This window comes from Bicyclus anynana, chromosome 2 (genome assembly GCF_947172395.1).
Source record: "Bicyclus anynana chromosome 2, ilBicAnyn1.1, whole genome shotgun sequence".
Lineage (NCBI taxonomy): Eukaryota > Metazoa > Arthropoda > Insecta > Lepidoptera > Nymphalidae > Bicyclus > Bicyclus anynana.
The window spans coordinates 11,454,636-11,463,642 of record NC_069084.1 but is presented as its reverse complement, the minus strand read 5'-3'; the positions used below and the strand labels follow the sequence as shown (position 1 = coordinate 11,463,642).

Here is a 9,007-nt window from a genome sequence, read left to right as displayed (position 1 = left end):
TTTCCAAAAGAGTAGGTATTCGTAGGTAGGTATAGCTTAATTTTGGTGTCTCGTGAAAAACAAAGACACTGCCTGGAGGAATTACTCTCACCCTCCAAAAAGGATTGGATTTTCTTCATTTCTTTCGTTTTTCATGTTTAAAAAAACATAAAACTAGACTAATGCTGCTTTATGCGAAAAGGTGTCCGTACTTTGTATTCTGTGAAAATGCAAAAATTTTGAAGTTTAGATTTTGTATAACATTGAAACAAAATTTAATCACTTTAATTTATTATTTAGTCAGGAAAAATCCAGAGAAATTTGTTAAATATCAATGACGATATAGAATAATCTTGAAGATAAAAAAATAAAAAGATAAAAATTAAAAAATAAAAATAAAAATTGAATAAAATAAAAATAAAAATTGAAGATAAAAATCAAAAATAATTTATTTCTTCGAATCATTTCACCGCGGCTAGTTGCCTCGACTGGTGACAGAAGGGCTGGCTAATTTTTTGCGCCAAGGATTAGCCTGGCTGTTACTTGTCCAGCACGGAAATGCAGCCAGTATATTATATATATTCTTGCCACCATTCCACGTGGCACATGATTTGTATAGTTATTAGGAAAAGTTAGCTATTGTATTCTTTCTCAGTCATTGCGGCAGATGTTTCAAGTAAGCCTACTTTTACAGTTAGTTTACTATCACATTTGGTATGTCAAGTTTACTATACTCTAGTTTAGCGGTTCCCAAAAGGTGATCCGCGGAACCCTGTGGTTCCGTGAAAGGTCCTCAGGGGTTCCGCGAAAATTCAAGATTTCCATATTGTAAATCGTTTTACTTGTAATATTAAGTGACGTAATTTATTATTCATTTTCAATTATCTTGTTTTAAAATATTGCATTCAGAAATTCCTTTTTAGGCACCATGTAGGAAACCGATATGCTCTACCACACGCCACGAGACGTTAGTGTATTTTCGCCTTTAGTTTACTTTCTTAAGCTAGGGTTCCCCCGAAAAATGGTGAAACAAAAAGGGTTCCGATTTCTGCTCTAGTTTATAGACTCAATGGTTCGTAAAGCAACGGATAGGGTAAGCCAAGGTATCCTACTTATTAGCTTTCATTTTAACTCTGCGCTGCCAATTAAAAATGTGCATCCGTAATATATCTTGTTTTTTTTCAATTTATTTTATTGATAAGATATAACAATTATTTAACATATCGAAACTCTCGCCAAACTGTACAGGCAGTTTGTTGGCGAGTTGACGCTCATTATTCTAGTTATCATTTAAAAGTAATTGCTAAATCTAATTTTATTAAGATAATTAAAACTAAGGTAACCTACAAAATTTAATATTATAAAATGAAATAATAAAAAAAAAATTACAAAAGGTGCAAAACAATTTCTATAAAGTAAAACCGTCAGTGATGGGGTCCCCAAGGAAAACTTTCTTTAATTTCTTCTTGAGGATTCCTTCACTGATCTTCCTTTCTTTTTTGAGCCACTCAATTTTATTATATATTTTGGGCACCATGTATCCGGTAGTTCTTTCACCATAGTAGTTATTGGCTTTTGGAATGATATATTTTATATCTATGCCCGTAAAATCACTGATTTTATTACCAAGTGTGCTTAAATAATATGGTTCTTGTTGATTTACTACGACGGCCCATGTAAAACTTATTTATGTCTACGTCTGCATAAAGACTTAGAAAATAGAGAGTAAGTGCAAGATGGGTAGCTCGTTATGCGTCCGTTTTAAATAATGAAAGTGGCGTCATTATCGATTTTCTTGTGTAAGCGGAATCGGAACGTTAACTTTTATAGTTAACTAGAAGACGCCCGCGGCTTTACCCGCGTAGTTCCCGTTCCCGTGGAAGTAGGAACATAAAGAAAAACCTATAACACTCATAAATAACGTGTCTTTCTACTGGTAACATAGTTTTCATAATCAGTTCAGTAGGTTTAGAGATTAATTAATTATCTTGTAATGTTATTTGACTTATTCAAAAAGCAAACGTTTTTTGCATAAATTTTGACCTATTTCATAGTGTAAGTTTCATCTTGAACAGACAAACCGTTTCCAGGCAAAGATGCGAAATGCGAGTAAAACTGCAATTTTGGAGAAAACGATTATTCAACGGTATATTTTCGTGATTCAGCTTCTTTCATCCCCCTTAGTGGCAATGTTAACATTGTAATGCAAAGAGCTATAGATTGAGAGCCTGGTATAGATTTTCATAACTTTATTATATGCTGCTTACTTAGTAGCACACCATAAAAAAGCACGGTATGCAACAAAGGCGTAGTGGCAGGGCTAGCAAAATGCCATGAGTCTAAGATCTAAAGTGCCTCAGCACGAGAGGACGTAAGCTCATAACTAAACTTATGTTAAAAAGATAAAGATAATAAAAATGGTCTGGGGGTCTGATTTTTTCCTGGGGAATAAATGAATTAGCCACAGATGTAATAGTTACATGATATGGGGATGGAGCGAGCTACGCTTGGAGTTTCTCTGCGTGATCGAATCAGAATTAGGTAGATCCGCATGCGAACCAAAGTCACTTACGAGTAGCTCAGCGAGTCGCGAAGCTGAAGTGGCAATGGGCAGGTCACATAGTTCGAAGAGACGTTGGGGTTCCAAGCAAGGTGCTGGAATGGCGACCCTGAACCGGAAAGCGCAGTGTTGGTCGACCCCCCACTAGGTGGACCAAGGATATCAAGCGGGTTGCAGGGAGCCGCTGGATGCTGGCGGCTTGAAACCGTTAATTTAGTTTCGTGCTTGGAAGTCCATGCAAGAGGCTTATGTCCAGCAGTGGACGTCTACCGGCTGATGATGATGATAATGATGATATAGTTACACCACTGAGGCACAATTTGGACCTTGGTGGCTTTGACAGATAGCAGGTTTCAACCTCAAGGGTCCAGCTGGCCTATTCATTAATTTTCAGTAACAATAATAATAATAATAATAATAATTGTTTATTTGCATATGACCTCTGCCTCAGGAGGGTGTGGGTTCGAATCCGGTCCGGGGCATGCATCTCAAACTTTTCAGTTGTGTGCATTTTAAGAAATTAAATATTACGTGTCTCAATCGGTGAAGGAAAACATTGTGAGGAAACCTGCATACCAGAGAATTATCTTAATTCTCTGCGTGTGTGAAGTCTGCCAATCCGCATTGGGCCAGCGTGGTGGACTATTGGCCTAACCCCTCTCATTCTGAGAGGAGACTCGAGCTCAGCAGTGAGCCGAATATAGGTTGATGACGACTCTACTTACAAATATGGCCTTTGGTCACCGCTACCCAACCTGCCACTATTGGGCAGCTCAGCCTCTCTTGTCTTGACCCTTTATGTATTTATTTATTTGATGTTTATTTTTTTAGGTGGCTAATAGCTTAAACGTTAGTGAATAGGCCTGATCTTGAACTATCTAAGTTCCGATCGCAATGAACAGAAAGAATTAAAAGTAATAAGTAAGTACTTACCTAAGGGCTGGCAAGAGTTTGTAAGACAATGCTATATTCTTTATTGAAACAAATTCTTACAGACGAGAACAAATAGCCTTTCCTTGTCCAGACCAGACGTTGGGGGGCTGATTTTTTGTTTGTAAATCATCTTAGTTGTTCGTCGTGGAAACTTAGCGAGAATTTCTAGTACGAGTCTGGTCATACTTTATTTATTGCAGTTACTTACCTATTAGTTAGTTTAATATAGATAAATAACTAGCGGACGCCCGCGACTTCGTCCGCGTGAAGTTTAGCTTAGAAAAACGGGACCATGGATTTTTTAAATGAAAGTAGCCTATGTGTTAAATCAGAGTAAAATCTATTTCCATTCCAAATTTCAGCCAAATCGGTTCAGTAGTTGCGGCGGTAAAGAGTAACAAACATCCAAACAAACATTTATACAAACTTTCGCATATTATATAATAAACATATTAATAGGTTTTAGTAGAAATTTAAAGAATTTCATTATTTTTTTTTTAATTTATTTTGTACCAATATTAGTAACACACAAAAGTAAAAAGAAAACAGTGGACAAGGAAACACTTATCTCTATAAGAGATCTCTGCCATGATTTTACCTGATTTCAAAAACACAAAACTGTACTTTCTACACTAAAAAGCGAAATATAATATCATAGGTGATGTTCACTGATCGTTTTGAAGGCGGCGCCCAGCTAAAATATAAGACGTATCTATATATCGTAGAATATGTAGTACTGTAGTATTAATTAAAACCCTATAAATCTATCCTGCCAATCAGCATTAGCTGTGTGGTGGTTCAAACTTTCAAACCTTTCTTATAAGGAGAACTTTCTGTTAAAAAGCTGATAATGATAAATCTTTAAATTTTACAAGTTTTTGCAATGTCTCAACCACTCTCGCGTATCTTGTCTTAGTAACCAGACAATATAATACCATTTTTTAATTTTTTAATTTATGTTAAACGCGACCCTTTTATGTCATCGTAACATGAACACTTAATAGAGAATTTTAATACCTATGCGGGCACTAAAACTTGGGAGGTCTTATAGCAAAATTGAAAGAGAAAGGTGTTCATCTAATATAACTAACTAACTAACTTACCCTCTTTAACTCATTTTTAGTTGCGAATGAAAATGTAGCTATTCATCATATCATCATCATCATATCAGCCAATGGACGTCCACTGCAGGACATAGGCCTTTTGTAAGGACTTCCAAACATCACGATACTGAGCCACGATTCGCTGGATGCAGGTGGCTCAGTATCGTGTAGCTATTGTGAACTTTTAATAACAGTCGTATTCTCAATCAGAACCAATTCTTCTCATCCAAATCCGCTAAATTTTGTTTACTTAATATAAGATCGTTGACAATGGAAAATTAAGACTATCAGAGTCCTTAAAGTTATTCTGATGAGGGTTATTTGATATTTACAGGATTTTGTAGCTCCTGTTGATGTCTTGTAGTTTACCCACGTAGTTTCCGTTTCCGTGGGAATTTGTTACTCGCTGATAATGTACCTATTCATTGATAAAAGAGTTTTAAAATCGGCGTCGAAGCGTAACAAACAAACGAACTCACATTCGCATTTATAATATTTCAGGATATCAAATTGAGCTGTGTATACTTGCATTTATGAATTAGCCGATGCCCCGCGTAGTTCCCGTGCCTGTGAGAGTACGGGGTTTAATATATCTTATGACACTCACAAATATCGTGGCTTTCTAGTGGTAAAAGATTTCGGTTAAATAGATCCAGAGATTACTCTCTACAATAGCACAAATTTTGCAGCTCTTTATCATCTTTAATTTATAAATGCGAAAGGCCATTCATCACGAAATCTCAAAAACCGCTTGACGTACAAAGATGAAATTTGGCAGGGAAATAGTTTATAGATAGTAGAGATCCGAGAACGGATCTTGCAGGGCCGGATTAAGGACGTCTAAGGGCGGACGCTAGTATTAGTATACAAGACCCACATATCAGGTAAGTAGGTATACACAGCCTCAATTTGATTTGAAGTTACAGGATCGACAGGACTGTTACGGGACCAACGAGGTTGGAGAGAAGAGGAGAAGGGGGAGAAATTTATTATGCAACAATTTCGTTGGTTAAGCAACGTTGGCTGTATCTAGTTAATTGATGGCACAACTAGTACATAATCCGGGCGTTGACCGTTCCTCTGAGCACGGAGAGGACGTTAATCTGTGGGTATGTCGATTATTCAAATTCAAATTTGGAAATATGCTTTATCTTAGTAATATTTTACTTGGTTGGGCATAGCTTTGTAGATGGTACTAAAATGCAGGGTTAAGAACTGTTGATTATATAATTTTACTAGCTGACGCCGCGCGGTTTAAACCGCGTGGTTTCCGTACCCGTAGGAAAACGGGGACAATATATAGCCTATAGCCTTCCTTGATAAATGGGCTATCTAACACTGAAAGAATTTTTCAAATCGGACCAGTAGTTCCTGAGATTAGCGCGTTCAATCAAACAAACAAACAAACTCTCCAGCTTTGTATATTAATATAGATTATAGATAGAGATATAGATTTGATGCATCGAAACATCTTGTAATCATAGTATGACGTAACGGGTATCAGCGACAGTGATTGTACCATCATTTTGTGGTAGAGGAAACACCTCGAGCAGGTCCCAGGACTTGTGACCTTGGGTGTAGGTTTAAGACCTTTAAAATTTATTAACACTCACCTCTCCTGCCCGACATGTTCTCCATGCCCACACTAAACAATTTATAATCAATAATTACAACATAAAACATTATATAATAATTACAACACAAAACAATATTAATAATTAAATCACAAACAATGCGACTAGCAGCGTGACGGTGTTCACGGTACAAATAACTATCATTGTTGCAACAACTTTGTACAAATATCTACCTCTTTTTTAAAATAATATAAATAACACTACAAAGACGATTCAAGTGCTTTAAATCGTCTTTGTAGTGACTATACACCGGCGCGTAAGTCTGATACTACTAGAAGAGTCAGCAAGAAGCTTAACAGTTACAGCTCTTCTAATGAAACACCAAAAAATCAAGACCTCAATACACCGAGAGGTGGTGGTTCGATTCCCACCAGCTGGACGAACGTTCGTACCCAATCCTGTCACAGTATTTTCCGACTATTTGAGTGGAATCGGATTATTAGTCATATTTAAAATATACCTATAGTAAACAAAACCAAAATATTCTGAGCAGAAAACTCGAGAATATCTAGAAAAATTCGAATTGTCTTTATTCATATTATTGCCAAGTCAAAAATTTGAGAGAAAAAATTAAAATAAATGGAATCTCCGATGAAACCGTAGGTCACAGCTAGGTTAGAATACTAATCATCATTCATCATATAAAACAAATTATAATTATTACTTCTACTTCCTGTGTGAAGATGAAAGCCCGTTCCCTGCGAATATCTTTGTTATTAAGATATTCATCAATCGGATTAATAACCTAGCTTAATAATATGTGTTAATAACACATTTTCTAATATACATTAACAGTTCCAAATTAATGGCATTCTTTAGTTAAAGCAATCTGAGGTGCTATTCTTTCGAGCTTACAAAAATCATCTATACTAATATTACAAAGTGCTAAGTTGAGTAAGAGTTTGTTGTAGGGGGTAATCTCTGGATCTACTGAACCGATTTTTGAAATTCTTTTACCACTAGAAAGCTGTATTATTTGTGAGTATCATAGGCTATATTTTATCCTCGTTTTTTCACGTGAACGGGAACTACGGGTAAAACCGCGGGGTGTCGGCTAGGGATCGCGATCGGGATTGCATTTTTACCCAACTACAAGAACATGATACATAAAAACAAGCCAGGGGTATTGGTATTAATAAACCAATATCCCTGGCTTGTTTTGCCTGCAGTACGCCTTTTACGAAAATAATATATAAGTACTTAGCTGATTACTAAAAAAAAATACAATATAGGATATATCCCCACTTAGCTCGGTTTTGTTTTCAATATTGGTATTCAGTGTTACAGAATACATCGCTCAATAATTATTATTATTTGGTCACAACAGTAACAAGTACAGTTGCTTCTGAGTCAACAACGTTTTCAAAGCTGAGGAAAAAAGTTCGTTCATCGTTTTGAGTTAAATAGTTTGCAATAAAAAAAATACGCAATTGATATAAAAAGATTGAAGCATCCATTCAATGGTTCCGGTTGTATCTGCAACCTTTTGACATAGATCCGGTGGTAAAGGTCGGTAGTTTATTTTGGTAGGGACTTTGGCAGTAGGTAACTAGGTAAGTGGAGACGTTGGTTGAATTAGCCGGGTATTTAGATACTTTCTTTTTAAATGCGATAAAAAATATTAATTACTTTTAATTTCTTTTATGTTTTAGTTTTAGGTTGATATTTTTTTTTTAAAGTTTTCTAATAAAATAATATATAATCCTCACTATCCAAAATAATCATAAGTATAAAAGCAAAGTTTGTTTTTTTTCAGTGGATTATTCCGAAGGATAGGGAACTCTGATACGGTTAAACAGCATAAAATTTATTGACAAAAATTATATTAACCGACAGATTTTGATGCTAGTGAAAATATGTGTGAATTTTTCAAAAGATTTTGGATTTTAAGTACTTGAAATTAAGAACGATTGCTTGAATTTTGAACTTAATCCATGAGCTTATAGTTTAAAAAGTGTGGATCAATTTATGTAAATAAGGTAAAGCCACTAAAAAGTCCCATAAAAGCTAGTAAAAAAAACTTAATCGGAGACCCATGTACCAGGGCAGCATAACAACATAGCGGCTAACCCAACGTCATGCGAAAACGCTTAGAAAACGGAGAGCAGCGTCGTATCCGACTCCTCATTAACCCAGAAAGTGCTGCTGACTGCCAGTGAAAGACGATGGAAACTAGTATACGAGGTATAATAGCCGATGAAGAGGTGGGCTCGTATCCAGTTTGCTTCGCGCCAGCGGTTCATACGGACGTGAGCCGTACTAATTCGAATTTCGAACCATTGCGTCGTTTGTGTTGTGCAAAGGAAGTGATTTTTTTTTAAAGTTGGAGTAAGTTACCCATTTTTTTAAACCAAAATTAAATTAGCAATTTTACAATTACCGTATTTTTTTTACTTTACGCAAACGCAAAAGCTTTTTAAAATAATGAAACTAATTTTTAAAAGTTTAAGCGTAAAATTATCAATTGTGAATTGACTTTTTTTGTATGAAAAGCTTTGGTCATACAAAATTGTAGTTCTAAAGTAAAGTAAAAAAAGTATCAATGTTACTTGTACAGAAACTTTCGCGAAACAAAAATGTTTTTTATTTTTAACTTCAGTTGAGATATGCCTAAAAGTTATGTATCCTTGTAAAGAAAATAATATAATTTATTATGATATTTTTATTGTTTAAAATACAATAAAAATATTTTGCCGTTTTCGATAGATTTGATCTAATTCAATCCACAGATATCCCACAAGATTATTTTTATATCTATACTAATATTATAAAGCTGAAGAGTTTGTTTTTGATTGAAC

The 9,007-nt window shown here is 35.3% G+C and overlaps 1 protein-coding gene across 1 annotated transcript in view; it reads left to right on the top strand.

Moving 5' to 3' along the window:
- Positions 1-8,381: 8,381 nt before the first annotated feature.
- The window catches only part of LOC112043242 (agrin), a 75,260-nt gene continuing 74,634 nt past the window's right edge, over positions 8,382-9,007 (top strand). Inside the window, exon 1 of the mRNA XM_024078563.2 lies at positions 8,382-8,537. The gene's annotated coding sequence lies outside the window, so the exon portion shown is untranslated. The remainder of the gene's footprint in view (positions 8,538-9,007) is intronic.